This window comes from Somniosus microcephalus, unplaced genomic scaffold, assembly GCF_052327205.1.
Source record: "Somniosus microcephalus isolate GS21.2 unplaced genomic scaffold, FLI_Smic_1.0 unresolved_chr5, whole genome shotgun sequence".
NCBI lineage: Eukaryota > Metazoa > Chordata > Chondrichthyes > Squaliformes > Somniosidae > Somniosus > Somniosus microcephalus.
Genome location: NW_028225183.1, coordinates 19,826,987 through 19,841,511, shown reverse-complemented (window position 1 = coordinate 19,841,511; position 14,525 = coordinate 19,826,987).

The window sequence follows — 14,525 nt, the reverse complement described above, 5'->3', positions numbered from 1 at the left end:
TTGCAAGTCAGGCAGCATCTGTGGAGAGAGTAACAGAGTTGTTGTAGAGAAGAGTTGAACTTCATCAAGGTTCTGATGGAGGAGAGCCCCGAGGCGGCAGTGTAAAATGAGGAGCGAGGCGAGGCCCGACCAGATCGGACCAGGAGAGAACCGAGGCAGCAGTATAAAAGGAGGAGCGTGGCGAGGCCCGACCAGATCGGACCAGGAGAGCACCGAGGCAGAGGATATAAGGAGGAGCGAGCACCGAGGCTCACCAACTCAGCAGCGGGGAGAGAGGTAAAAAGTAATCAGAGAGTGACGTCACCAGGGAGCAGGTAAGTGATTGGTTGGTGAGTATTACTCTTTTTTAAACTTTAACTCTGTAGCTTATAGTTGCTAAGGTCTTTTCTGGTGTAGCAGGGACTGTTGGTAAACCAAACAAGCGCCTTAGAGTTTATCTTTAATTGGTGATAGCGAATTAATTTAAATTAATTAAAGGGTAAGCCATGCCAGGAGAGCCCAGCCCCGTGTTATGCTCCTTTTGCTCTATGTGGGAATTCAGGGATACTGCCGGTGTCCCTGATCACTACATGTGCCAGAAATGCATCCAGCTGCGGCTACTAGCAGACCGCATTGCGGCGCTGGAGCTGTGGATGGATGGGCTTTGGAGCATACACGATGCTGAGAGGGTCGTGGATAACACGTTTAGTGAGTTGGTCACACCGCAGGAAAGGGCTGCAAAGGCAGAAGGGAAATGGGTGACCATCAGGCAGAGCAGTAGAGGCAGGCAGGTAGTGCAGGGGACCCTTGTGGCCATTCCCCTCTCAAACAGGTATACCGATTTGGATACTGTTGAGGGGGATGACTTACCAGAGGAAGGCAGCAGCAGCCAACTTCCCGGCACCAGGGGTGATTCTGCTGCTCAGGAAGGGAGGAAAAAATGTGGGAGAGAAATAGTGGTGGGGATTCTGTCGTAAGGGGTACAGATAGGCGTTTCTGTGGCCATAGACGTGACTCCAGGATGGTTTGTCGCCTCCCTGGTGCCAGGGTAAAGGATGTCACTGAACGGCTGCAGGGCATTCTGAAGGGGGAGGGTGAACAGTCAGAGGTCGTGGTTCACATTGGGACCAATGACATGGGTAGGAAGATGAATGAGGTCCTGCAGCAAGAATTTAGGGAGCTAGGTAGCAGATTAAAGAGCAGGACCTCAAAGGTTGTAATCTCCGGATTACTCCCGGTGCCACGTGCTAGTGAGTATAGGAATAGGAGGATAGAGCAGATGAATGCGTGGCTAAAGAGTTGGTGCAGGAGGGAGGGCTTTAGTTTCCTGGATCACTGGGCGTGCTTCTGGGGAATGTGGGACTTGTACAAGTCGGACGGGTTGCACCTGAACCAGAGCGGGACAAATATCCTTGCGGAGAGGTTTGCTAGCACTGTTCGGGGGGGTTAAAACTAACATAGCAGGGTGTTGGGAAGCTGAGCAGGGAGACAGAGGAAAGGGAAACAGGGATAAAAGCAAAAGATAGGAAGGAGAAAAGCCACAGTGGCAGTCAGAGTAATCAACGGTTTAAATTAAACATGGCCACAGTAAATAATATTTCTAATAGGTCTAAGAGCATTAAAAAAACAAGGCTGAAGGCTTTGTGTCTTAATGTGAGGAGCATTTGTAATAAGGTGGACGAATTGGCTGCGCAAATAGAGGTAAACGAATATGATTTGGTTGGAATTACGGAAACGTGGCTCAAGGACGGCCAGGACTGGGAACTCAACATCCAGGGGTATTCGATATTCAGGAAAGATAGGCAAAAAGGAAAGGGAGGTGGGGTAGCATTACTGGTTAAAGAAGGGATTAATACAATTGTAATGAAGGATATTAGCTCTGATGATGTGGAATCTGTATGGGTAGAATTGAGAAATACTAAGGGGAAAAAAAACATTAGTGGGAGTGGTATATAGACCGCCCAACAGTAACGCGGAGGTTGGGGATGGCATTAAAAGGGAAATTAAAGAAGCATGCAATAAGGGCATAGCATTCATCATGGGTGACTTTAATCTACATATAGATTGGGCCAACCAAATTCGTAAAAATACTGTGGAGGAGAAATTCCTGGAATGTTTACGGGATGGTTTCCTGGACCAATATGTCGAGGAACCAACCAGAGATCAGGCCATCTTAGACTGGGTATTATGTAACGACAAAGGATTAATTAGCAATCTTGTTGTACGAGGCCCCTTGGGTCTGAGCGATCATAATATGATCGAATTCTTCATTAAGATGGAGAATGAAATAGTTGACTCAGAGACTAGTGTCCTCAATTTAAATAAAGGAAACTACGATGGTCTGAGGAGCGAGTTGGGTAGGATTGATTGTGGAATGGCACTCAAAGGGTTGACGGTGGATAGGCAATGGCAAACATTCAAAGGCCAAATGGATGAGCTACAGAATTTGTTCATCCCAGTTGGGCATAAATATAAAACAAAAAAGGTGACTCAACTGTGGCTAACAAGGGAAATTAGGGATAGCATAAGATCCAAGGAGACGACATATAAATTGGCCAGAAAAAGCAATAACCCTGAGGATTGGGAGCAGTTTAGGATTCAACAAATGAGGACAAAGGGATTAATTAAGAAAGGGAAAATAGAATATGAGAGTAAGCTTGCGGGGAACATAAAAACTGACTGTAAAAGCTTTTAAAAATATGTGAAGTGAAAAAAATTGGTGAAGTCAAGCGCAGGTCCCTTAAAGTTAGAATCAGGGGAATTTATAATGGGAAACAAAGAAATGGCAGAACAAATAAATTCATACTTTGGTTCTATCTTCACAAAGGAGGACACAAATAACCTCCCAGAGATGCCGGGGAACATAGGGCCTGATGAAAGGATGGAACTGAAAGAAATCAGTATTTGTAGGGAAATGGTGTTAGGAAAATTGATGGGACTAAAGGCCAATAAATCCCCAGGGCCTGATATTCTACATCCCAGGGTAATTAAGGAAGTGGCCCTAGAAATAATAGATGCATTGCTGGTCATCTTCCAGAACTCGTTAGACTCTGGGACAGTACCCATGGATTGGAGGGTAGCTAATGATACCCCACTATTCAAAAAAGGTTGTCGAGAAAAAGCCTGACATCGGTATTGGGGACAATGCTAGAATCTATTATAAAAGATGTAATAGCAAAGCACTTGGTAAGCAGTGACAGGATCGGACAAAGTCAACATGGATTTACAAAAGGTAAATCATGCTTGACTAATCTACTGGAATTTTTTGAGGATCTAACTGATAAAATAGATAAGGGAGAACCAGTGGATGTGGTGTATTTGCACTTTCAGAAGGCTTTCGATAAGGTCCCACATAAGAGATTAGCGTGCAAAATTAAGGCACATGGGATTGGGGGCAAGGTATTGACTTGGATAGAGAACTGGTTGGCGGACAGAAAGCAAAGTGTTGGAATAAATGATAATTTTCCGAATGGCAGGCAGTGACGAGTCGGGTACCACAAGGATCGATCCTAGCACCCCAGCTGTTCACAATATATATTAAGGATCTGGACGAGGGAATTGGATGTAATATCTCAAAATTTGCAGACGACACAAAGCTGGGTGGGTGGGTAAGCTGTAAGGAGGATGTCGTGAAACTCCAGTTCGATTTGGACAGATTGGGTGATTGGGCAGAAACATGGTAAATGCACAATAATGTGGATAAATGTGAGGTTATCCAATTTGGTGGCAAAAACAGGAAGGCAGATTATTATTTGAATGGCAATAGATTTGGGAGAAAGGGAAGTGCAAAGAGACCTGGGTGTTCTTGTGCACCAGTCGCTGAAGGTAAGCATGCAGGTGCAGCAGGTGGTTAAGAAGGCAAATGGTATGTTGGCCTTCGTAGCAAGAGGGTTCGAGTACAGGAACAAGGATGCCTTGCTACAGTTGTACAGGGCCTTGTTGAGACAGCACCTTGAGTATTGTGTGCAGTTTTGGTCGCCTTACCTGAGGAAGGACGTCCTTGCCATGGAAGGAGTGCAGCGAAGATTCACCAGGCTGATACCTGGGGTGGCAGGAATGACCGATGAGGAGAGATTGTGTCGATTGGGCTAATACTCACTGGAGTTTAGAAGATTGAGAGGGGATCTCATCAAAACTTATAAAATTCTGTCAGGCCTGGACAGACTAGATGCAGGAAGGATGTTTATGTTGGCCGGGAGTCCAGAACCAGTGGTCATAGTCTAAGGATAAGGGGTAAACCATTTAGGACTGAAATGAGGAGGAATTTCTTCACCCAGAGAGTGGTGAACCTGTCGAATTCTCTGCCACAGAAGGCGGTGGAGGCCAGTTCATTAAATATATTCAAGAAAGAGTTGGATATATTACTTAAGGCTAAAGGGATCAAGGGATATGGGGAGAAGGCAGGGACAGGGTACTGAATTTGGATGATCAGCCATGATCTCATTGAATGTTGGAGCAATCTCGAAGGGCTGAATGGCCTACTCCTGCTCCTATCTTCTATGTTTCTATGTTTCTTTGTAACAGTCATTAACCGACGGGACTACGAGCGGCTATTCTCACATATACCCTTGAGAGACACAAAAATTATTTTGAAGATGTACTCGGCAAAAAGTCTACCCCAAAGGAAAAATAAGAGTGCCCGTTAGATATAACGGTACGGAAACACAGAAACTAGACATGTATGTATTACAAGATGGAGGACCACCATCATTGGGACATGAATGGATCCGGAAAATACAACTGGATTGGCATTCCATTCAGTCACTGAGTATGGCTGACAAAAAGGAGGACGACGTCACACCTAGGCGATTGTCGAAGATCCTAACAGACGTGAAAGAAGTGTTCCAGCAAGGACTCGGAACACAAAAGTCATAACTGCAACGATTAAAATGGAATAAAACGCAAACCCAAATTTTTTTAAGGCCAGACCGATAACTTATGCGATCCGCCCAGCCGTCGAAGCAGAGCTGGAGAGTCTGGAACATGCAGGTATACGGTCCAAGGTGGACGGGTGCGAGTGGGCCACACCCATCGTTCCTGTAATGAAAAAGTCGTTGAGCAGCACACCTGGGGAACCAAAGAAGGTTCGCATCTGTGGGGACTTTAAGGTAACTGTGAACCCAGTCCTTCACACCGTACAATATCCACTTCCGTGGATTGACGATATTTTCGCCACACTATCTGGAGGGAAACGCTTCACTAAGATTGATCCGGCCCAAGCGTATCTGCAAATGGAGGTAGAAGAAGCATCAAAAAAATACCTCACAATCAACACTCATAAAGGTCTCTACCAATACAACCGGCTGGTATTCGTGGTAGCATCAGCTCCGGCTATATGGCAGAGGGCAATGGAACAAGTCCTGCAAGGGATCCCAGGGACCCAGTGTTATTTGGACGACATCCTGGTTACGGGCGAAAATGACAGTGATCACCTTGCCAACCTGGAGCAGTTGCTCCCTAGATTACAGGAATATGGGCTCCGAGCCAACCGCCCCAAATGCGAATTTTTCCGAAAACAAATCTCGTATTGTGGCCACGTTATTGATGAAGAGGGGATACATAAGTCCGCAGAAAAGATTGAGGCAGTAGCCAAGGCTCCAGCACCGGAAAATGTGTCACAACTGAGGTCGGTCCTCGGGCTGGTTAACTACTACCATAAGTTCTTGCCAAATTTGTCTACAATACTACACCCACTGAACACCCTACTGCAAACTGGAGTGCCATGGAAGTGGAGTGACGAATGTAGATGTGCTTTCCAGAAAAGCAAAACTCTAATCACTTCAAAAAAGTTATTGGCCCATTACAATCCAGCACTACCAATTCGGTTGGCATGTGATGCGTCACCCTACTGCATTGGAGCGGTGCTGTTGCACAAATTAATTGACGGCTCAGAGAGTTCAACAGCGCTTGCGTCATGTTCATTAAACACAGCCGAGCGTAACTACGCCCAGATTGACAGGGAGGCCCTCAGCCTAGTGTGGGGGGTGAAGAAGTTCAATCACTATCTGCACGGGCAGAAATTCACCTTGCTGACTGATCACCAGCCTCTTGTCTCCATCTTTAACCCAAAGAAGGGCGTTCCGGCGATGACTGCGCAACGGCTACAAAGTTGGTCTCTTTTTCTAGGGGCGCACCACTATGAAATTGAGTATAAGGGCACGAAACCGCATGGAAACGCTGATGGGCTATCACGCCTGCCACTGCCTATGGTGGAGGAAGCACCTGCAGTGGATCCAGTCGGAATATTCCATTCGACTATAGTCAAATACCTACCGGTAACAAACGCGTGTATCGAGAAGGAAACCCGAAATGATCCGACACTTTCTCGGTTATAAGATTTGATGGTGAAGGGATCGCCAGCACATGGTGACTCACTGTTGCCAGCATTCTCGACAAGCAGAGAACAGCAGTCAGTGTGCCGGGGCACCTTGAAGTGTGGATCCCGAGTGTTAATTCCACCCAAGTTGAGAGATAGAGTGCTCAATGAGCTTCATGAGGGTCATCCTTGAGGGGTAAAAATGAAAAGCCTAGCCAGGGCGTTTGTGTGTTGAGCGGGTATCGATAAAGAAATCGAGGAACTGACCAAGAGCTGCTCAGGATACCAGAAAGTCCAAAATGCACCACCACAGGCCCCGCTACACCCATGGGAGTGGCCCTCATCTCCATGGCAACGGGTGCATTTTGATTTTGCTGGTCCATTCATGGACTCAATGTTTTTAATAGCCGTGGATGCGCACTCGAAATGGCCTGAGGTCATCAAAATGTCCTCCACCACCACGAAGAAAACTATTGCAGTCCTACGGACCATTTTTGCCAGGAATGGCTTGGCAGAACAGATTTGCTCCGACAACGGTCCACAGTTTGCGACCGAAGTGTTCCAGAAGTTCTTGAAAAAGAATGGGGTAAGGCATTACACATCCGCCCCGTATCATCCAGCCACAAATGGATTGGCTGAGAGGTTCGTACAAACCTTGAAAAAGGCAATAAAGGCTATGTACAATGATAACATTCCACTGCAGCACAAGGTGAACAATTTCCTGTTAGCCTACCGGAATGCGACACATGCAGTCACCAACCAGGCCCCAGCCATGATGCTCTTTAACCGAAGGTTAAGATCTCGCCTGGATTTGCTCAGACCAAACGTACGAAGAGATGTTGAGAATAAGCAATTCCATCACATCCATGAGAAGCCAACAAGGAGCTTCAATGTTGGACAACCAGTCTTGGCCAGCGACTACCGAACAGAAAAATGGCAGCCAGGAACGATATGCACACGACAGGGGCCACTCATGTACACAGTGGACGGTGGGGAAAGCATCGTGAGACGCCATGCTGACCAGATCCTAGAGTCACGGGAGCAAGTCAACCCCATGCCTCGCCCATACGTACCTGGTGATAAAACCGACGTATAGTTTGCATCTGCCTCAGAAACAGTAGCTGATGAACCAGCCGATGATAAGTAACCAGAATCGCCTCTGCCAAAAGAGCAAGACACTCGGGAAAGGCACTATCCAGAAAGGATCAGGAAGCCTCCCCAGAGACTGAATCTATAAAGAGATTGTTGTCAGCTAATGTGTATTGTTAAAAATTGTATTTGTAAATAGTTTGATATTTAATTGTTAAATGAGTGTCATGTTACTGTTAATCTAAAAGGGGAGGAATTGTAATGTATGTACCTTTAAGGGAGGAACTATCTTTTGCAGCTCCTGCATGCTGCAGTACCGGCAGTGACCACACCTGTATATAACACTGAGTAGTAATCTGTACAGTTAGTTCCAGTGTACCCTAAGTTCAGTAAACACCTGTTGCACCGTTCTCCTGCAGTCTGTGTCTTAATTATACACGGACACAACAGAGTGGGGTATATCAGAGTGTTATGGTGAGGGGTGTGGGATATATCAGCGTTACAGTGAGGGGTGTGGATATATCAGAATGTTACAGTGGAGTTGTGTATATCAGACTGTTACAGTGAGGGGTGTGGGGTATATCAGTGTTACATTGAGGGCTGTGGGGTATTTCAGTGTGTTACTGTGAGGGATGTGGATGAAATCACAGTATGACAGTGAGGGGTGTGGGATATATCAGAATGTTACAGTGGAGTGTGAGGTATATCAAAAGGGAATTAGATAAGTGCCTGAAGGAAAAAAAGAGGAATGTCTACAGGAAAAGGGTGGGGGAGTGTGAGTTGCTGAAGTGCTCTTGCAGAGAGCTGGCATGGGCTTGAATGGCAATATGGACTCCTCCTATGTGGTAACCATTTAATGATTCTGTAGAGCCAGAGATATATAACAACAACTTGTATTTAAATAGCACTTTTAACGTAGTAAAACATCCCAAGGCGCTTCACAGGAGTTTTGCCACCGAGCCACATCTTCTATCTATATATATAAAAGGATATGTCTCTCTGTCTGTCTCTCTGTCTGTCTCTCTGTCCGGCTATACTATCAAAAGTTATAGAGCGTTCCTACACATATTTTATATCAAAAGAAAGCTCATCATTAGGGGACTCTTGTAGGCGTATTTACTTTTTCGTCACAGAACAATTGTTCGCACATTATACAAAAAACCTTCAAAATTCCACTCATTATCCACTCATTAGCATTGAGTGACGTGAAGGTTGACCAATCCTGTGACGTGATGATTGACCAATTCTACACTTCACTCACCTGATGGTTGACCAATCAGTGCGCCAGGGGCGGGTCCTAATCCTCCACGCTCCCTAAACTTCGCCGCCATTTTTTCCATCACCACGGGGACAGCAGCACCAAAAGAAACCCCCAGATTGCGGCTCCTCATCCCGCTCCCGCCCCCCCGGAGCGGCAGGTAAGTTCGCCTCACTTGGGCCATGCATCGCAACCGCTCGGCCCGACACACACAGCGGTCGGGGGAGCGGCAGCGGCCGTCCATCAGCCGCGCGATACGCGGGGACCTCAGCTCTGGTCCGTCCCGGCCTCAGAACCCGACCGCGCCTTAAGCGCTAGGCCCCGCACGGCCGCAATCGCAAGGGCACCGGACCTCAGGCACTAGGCAGGGGGAGGGGCCGGAGAGAGGGACAGAGGGGAGTGGGGGAGCGGGGGAGTGGGGGAGGGGAGGGGAGGGGTGCGGATGGGGGAGGGGAGGGGAGGGGGTGGGGGAGGGGAGGTGTGTGGGTGTGGGAGGGGAGGGAGGGAGGGAGACAGGGGAGAGAAGGGAGGGAGAGGAGGGGAGGGGAGGGGGTGTGGGAGGGGAGGGAGGGAGGGAGACAGGGGAGGGAGAGGAGGGGAGGGGAGGGAGAGGAGGGGAGGGAGGGATAGGACAGGGAGAGGACATGACAGGGAGAGGGGGCACACACAGGGGCAGGGAGACCAAGCACCCCAAAATTGCCCTCGCAAAGCGGGGCTCCCCAGCTAGTAAGGATATATTAGGGCAGGTGTCTAAAAGCTTTGTCAAAGTGGTAGGATTTAATGAGCGTCTTCAAGGAGGAAAGAGCGGTTGTGACAGCGAGAGGTTTAGGCAGGTAATTCCATAGCTTGGGGCCGAGGCAATCGAAGGTACAGTTACCAAATATTGAGCATTTATAATCAGGGATGCTCAAGAGGGCAGAATTAGAGGAGCGCTGATATCTCGGTGAGAGGGAGTTGTGGAGCTGAAGGAGATTAGCGAGAGGAAGGGGAAAGGCCATGGAGGGGTTTCAAAACAAGAATGGGAATTTAGAAATAGTGGTGCTGCTTAACTGGGAGCCAATATAGGTCAGCGAGCACAGGGGAGATAGGTGAACGGGACATGCTGCAAGTTAGGACACGGGCAGCAGAGTTTTGGATGACCTGAAGTTTACATAGGGTGGAATGTGGGAGTCCAGCCGAGATTGCGTTGGAATAGTGAAGTCTAGAAGTAACAAAGGACTGGATGAGGGATTCAGCAGCGGATCAGATGAGGCAAGGGCGGAGATGGGCGATGTCACGGAGGTGGAAGTAGGCGTCATTTGTTATGCTGCTGATATATAGTCGGAAGCTCATTTCAGGGTCCAATATGGCAGCAATGTTACAAACAGTTTGGTTCAGCCACAGACACTAGTTAGGGAGAGGAATGGAGTCACTGGCTAGGGAACATAGAAAATTAGAAACCTAGAAGATAGGAGCAGGAGTAGCCCATTCGGCCCCTCGAGCCTGCTCCGCCATTCAGTGCGATCATGGCTGATCATCCAAGTTCATTACCCAGTCCCTGCTTTCTCCCAATACCCCTTGATCCTTCTAGCCTTAAGAAATATATCCAACTCCTTCTTAAATATATTTAATGAATTGGCCTCTACTGCGTTCTGTGGTAGAGAATTCCACAGGTTCAGCACTCTCTGGGTGAAGAAATCCCTCCTCATTTCTGTCCTAAAGGCCTACCCCTTATCCTTAGACTGTGACCCCTGGTTCTGGATTCCCCGACCATCAGGAACATCCTCCCTGCATCTCGTCTGTCCAGCCCTGCCAGAATTTATAAGTTTCAATTAGATCCCCTCTCATTCTTCTAAACTCCAGCGAGTACAAGCCCAATTGAACCAATCTCTCTTCATACGTCATTCCTGCCATCCCAGGTATCAGTCTAGTGAATCTTCGCTGAACTCCTTCCATGGTAAGAATATCCTTCATCAGATAAGGCGACCAAAACTGCACACAATACTCAAGATGTGGCCTCACCAAGGGCCTGTACAACAGCAGCAAGACACCCTTGTTCCTGTACTCAAACCCTCTCGCTATGAAGGCCAACATACCATTTGCCTTCTTAACCACCTGCATGCTTACCTTCAGCGACTGGTGCACAAGGACACCCAGGTCTCGTTGCACTTACCCTTCTCCCAATCTATTGCCATTCAGATAATAATCTGCCTTCCTGTTTTTGACACCAAAGTGGATAACCTCACATTTATCCACGTTATATTGCATCTGCCATGCTTCTGCCCACTCTCCCAACCTGTCCAAATGGTCCCGGAGTTTCTCGGCATCCTCCTCACAGCACACAGGCCCAACCAGCTTTGTGTCGTCTGCAAACTTGGAGATATTACATCTAGTTCCCTTGTCTAGATCATTAATATATATTGTGAATAGCTGGAGTCCAAGAACCGATCCCTACGGTACCCCACTAGTCACTGTCTGCCACTCGGAGAAAGTCGTGTTTATTCCATCTCTTTGCATTCTGTCTGCCAACCAGTTCTCTATCCAAGTTAATATCTTGACCCCAATCCCATGTGCCTTAACTTTACACGCTAATCTCTTATGCGGGACCTATCGAAAGCCTTTTTGAACGTCCACATGCACCACATCCGCTGGTTCTCCCTTATCAATTTTACCAGTTACATCCTCAAAAAATTCCAGTCGATAACTCAAGCACGATTTACCTTTTGTAAATCCATGTTGACTTTGTCCGATCCTGTCACTGTTTTCCAAGTGCTCTACTATTAGATTTTTTATAATGGACTCTAGCATTTTCCCCACTACCAATGTCAGGCTTGCCGGTCTGTAATTCCCCGTTTTCTCTCCACCACCTTTTTTGAATAGTGGGTTAATATTAGCTACCCTCCAATCCATGGGTACTGTTCCAGATTCCGTCGAATGTTGGAAGATGATCAGCAATGCAGTTACTATTTCTAGGGCCACTTCCTTAAGTACCCTAGGATGTAGATTATCAGGCCCTGGGGATATATCTGCCTTCAATCCCGTCAGTTTAACTAACACCATTTCCCTACAAATACTGATTTCTGTCTGTATCACTGCCTGTGTCCCCGGCTTTCTATGCCTCTCTGTCTCCGTCTTTTTATCTACCTCTGTCTGATTGTCTCTCAAATTCTGCCTCAGTCTCTGTCAGTCTCAGTCTGTCACTTCAACTGTCTTTCACTGTGTTTCACTTCTGTCTGTCTCAGCCTGCATCTGTCTGGCACAGTCTGTCTATTACTCTGTGTCTGTCTCTTTCTGCGTGTTTGTCTCTGTCTGTCCGTCTGCCTCTGTCTGTCTGTCTCTCCGTCTGTTTCTGTGGTTCTGCGTATGTGTGTGTGTGTGTGTGTGTGTGAGAGAGAGAGGCAGACAGATGCAGGCAGATGGAGAAAGACATAGAAACAGACAGACTGTGCCAGACAGACAGACAGAGACAGACACGCAGAAAGTGACCGACAGAGCGAAACTGATAGGCTGTGCCTGACAGATGCAGACTGAGAGAGGAAGTGTTAAGGGGCTTAGCAGATTTGAAAGTGGATAAATCCCCTGGCCCGGATGAAACATATCCCAGGCTATTAAGAGCAGCAAAAGGGGAAATAGCAGAGGCCCTGACCATCATGTTCTAATCCTCTCTGACTATATGTGTGGTGCAGGAGAACTGGAGGACTGCTAAAGTTGCACCTTTTTTTATGAAGGGAGAAAGGGATAGACCGAGCAATTACAGGCCAGTCAGCCTAAACTCGCTGGTAGGAACATTATTGGAAAAAGTTATGAGGGACAGGATAAAGCTTCATTTAAATATACACGCATTAATCAAGGAAAGTTAGCACGGATTTGTTAAAGGAAGATCCTGTCTGACGAATTTGGTTGAATTTTTTGAGGAGGTGACAAGGAGGGTCGATGAGGGTAGTGCGTTTGATGTAGTATATATGGATTTTAGCAAGGCTTTTGATAAAGTCCCACATGGCAGACTGTTCATGAAAGTAAAAGCCCATGGGATTCAAGGCAAAGTGGCAAGTTGGAACCAAAACTGTCTCGGTGACAGGAAGCAGAGGATTATGGTTGATGGTTGTGTTTTTGACTGGAAGGCTGTTTCCAGTGGGGTTCTGCATGGCTCAGTACTAGGACCCCTGCTTTTTGTGGTACATATAAATGATCTAGACTTAAATATAGGGGATATGATTAAGAAGTGTGCAGATGACACTAAAATCGGCTGTGTGGTTGATACTGAAATAGGAAGTTGTAGACTGCAGGAAGATATCAATACATTGGTCAGGTGGGCAGAACAGTGCAAAAGGAATTCAGTCCGGTGAAATGTGAGGTCATGCCTCTGGGGACGTCTAACAATGTAAGGACATACGCATTAAATGGTAGGCCATTGAAAAATGTAGAGGAATAAAGGGACCTTGGAATGGATGTCCACAGATCCCTGAAGGTAGATAAGGTGGGTCAGAAGGCATACGGAATATTTGCCGTCATTAGCTGAGGCATAGAATACAAGAGCAGGGGGGTTATGCTTAAACAGTATAAAATACTAGTTAGGCCTCAGCTAGAATACTGCGTGCAGTTCTGGTCACCACATTACAGGAATGCTGTGAAGGCACTAGTGAGGGTACAGAGGAGATTTACAAGGGTGTTGTCGGGAGTAGAAAATCTTAGGGATGTGGGAAGACTGGATAGGCAGGGTCAGTTTTCTTTGGAACAGAGAGACTGAGGGGAGACCTTATTGAGGTGTATATAATTATGAGGGACCTCGACAGAGTGGACAGGAACGATATATTTCCCATAGTAGAGTTGTCAAAAACCAGGGTGCACCGATTTAAATTAATTGGTGGAAGGTTTAAAGGCGATTTAAGGGGAAATCTCTTCAGCCAGAGGGCTGTGGGGGTCTGGAAATCACCGCCTCAAAGGGCGGTAGAGGCAGGAATGCTAATCGTATTAAAAAGTGCTTGGATGCAGCCTTAAAGTGCCGTAATCCACAGGGCTAAGCACCGTGCACTAGAACGTGGGATTCGGCTGGGTAGCTCTTTGTTGGCCGGCATGGACAGGATGGGCAGAAATAGCCTCCTTCCGTGCTGTAACTTTCTATGATACTATTTCTAAGATTCTGTGTATATGTGTCCCTGTGTGTCTCTCTCACTCTGTCTGAATTTGTTGATCAGTCTCTGTCTATCTCTGTCAGTCTTTCACTCTCCACCTATGCTCTGCCTGTCTGAGTCTGTCTTTCTCTGTTCAGCTGTCTGCCTCTGTATGTCTATTTCCATCTGTCTGCCTCTGTCTGTCTCTCTCTCTCTCTATGTCTGGTACGGTTGGTCTATTTGTCTCGCTCTGTCGGTCCTTGTTGCTGTCTCTCTGTCTCAGTCTAGCTGTGTCCCTGTCTGTCTCTGCCTCTGTCTGTCTTTTTGTCTGACCAGATATTTCTGTCTGGCTATCGGATTCTCTCTGTCCATATGTGTCTCTTTCTGACTATCTGTCTCATTCTGTCTACGTGTCTGTGTATCTGTTCCTCTCTCTCTCTCTGTTAGTTTCTGTCACTGTCTTTGTCCGTCTGTGCCCCTGTCTATGTAATTCTGTCTCTATCTGTCTGTTTCTTTCTCTGCCTACCTCTGTCTGTTTCGTTGTCTCTCTGTTTGTATGTCTGTCTCTATTTGTCTGTCTGTATCTCTTTGCCTCTCTGTCTGTGTCTCTCTGTCTGTCTCTCTGTTTCTCCTGTCTGTCTTTATCTGTTCGACTATGTCAATTCAATCAAATCGCTTTATTGGCATGACAAGGTACATCTTATGTTGCCAAAGCATCGAAAAACATTCATGGTTGTACACAAAAATACAGATCTATCCATACAGTGTATAAACAGATATATCCCTGAGTGTA